This window comes from Dromiciops gliroides, chromosome 2 (assembly GCF_019393635.1).
Source record: "Dromiciops gliroides isolate mDroGli1 chromosome 2, mDroGli1.pri, whole genome shotgun sequence".
NCBI classification, from domain to species: Eukaryota; Metazoa; Chordata; class Mammalia; order Microbiotheria; family Microbiotheriidae; genus Dromiciops; species Dromiciops gliroides.
Genome location: NC_057862.1, coordinates 220,670,365 through 220,671,527, shown reverse-complemented (window position 1 = coordinate 220,671,527; position 1,163 = coordinate 220,670,365). Strand labels below are relative to the sequence as shown.

The 1,163-nt window shown below is 43.9% G+C and overlaps 1 pseudogene; it reads left to right on the top strand.

The window, feature by feature from the left end:
• Nucleotides 1–296: 296 nt before the first annotated feature.
• On the top strand, nucleotides 297–851 carry LOC122743297 (annotated as a pseudogene).
• The last annotated feature ends 312 nt before the right edge of the window (nucleotides 852–1,163 follow it).

The window sequence follows — 1,163 nt, the reverse complement described above, 5'->3', positions numbered from 1 at the left end:
ATTAGCCTCACTCTCTCCTCCAGAGCCATCTGGGCCCAGTGGCAAGATATACATCAGTTCAATTGGAGATCACCCCCATCATCTTGATGCAATTACACGTTTAATTCCACTTAATAAGCATCTAATTAAGACATTATATCTTTAAAAGGTAAAATGGATTTTAGTACAGGTTGTGTCTATGTACAAAGAAAATGCAGAGTCAAGGCAATGCAAGTTCATCTAGAGGAAGATTGAAAAATGCAAATAAATAATGCTATGTGGGTGGGAACTCCTTCTTTTCTGGGGTTGAGTTGGCCATGTCGGACAGGCAGGTCCTGGTGATTGACGGGCAGGGCCATCTCCTGGGCCGCTTGGCGGCCATCTTGGCCAACCAAGCAAGTCCTCCTGGGGCGGAAGGTGGTTGTGGTTCGCTGAGAAGGCATCAACATCAAGGGAAACTTCTACAGGAACAAGCTGAAATACCCGGCCTTCCTCCGAAAGCAAATGAACACAAACCCTTTAAGGGGTCCTTATCACTTCAGAGGCCCCAGCCGCATTTCCTGGAAGACTGTTAAAAGGATGCTCCCCTACAAGACCAAGCACGGAAATGCATGGTTGTACCAGCTGCTCTCAAAGTGGTCAGACTGAAGCCAACGAGAAAGTTTGCTTATCTGGGGCACCTGGCCCATGAGGTGAGCTGAAAGTATCAGGCAGTGACTGCTACTTTGGAAGAGAAGAGGAAGGAGACAGCTAAGATCCATTATAGAAAGAAAAGGAAGCTCACGAAACTACGAAAGCAAGCTGAGAAGAATGTGGAAGGCAAAATACACAAATATACAAAAGTGCTGAAGAAACACGGGCTGCTGGTGTGAGTCCTCTACGGCAAAAAAAAAAAAAAAAAAGAGGTATGTTTTAATACCATAAAGACATAACATTTTCTCCGTTTTGTCAATTCATTGTAATTTAAAAATAAGGCTATATCTCTCTTATCAACTTGTTCTCCCACTCTCCACAGTGTCTCTTTCAAACATTTTCATCCCTTCTCAAGCCTCCCATTGCTCTCCCTCCCCCAATCTCTCAGCTAAGGACTTTGCCTCTAATTTTACTAAAACAAAACAAAACAAACAAACAATTGAGACCATTCACTATGAACCCCCTCTTCTCCCCCCTTCCTCATATCCTAT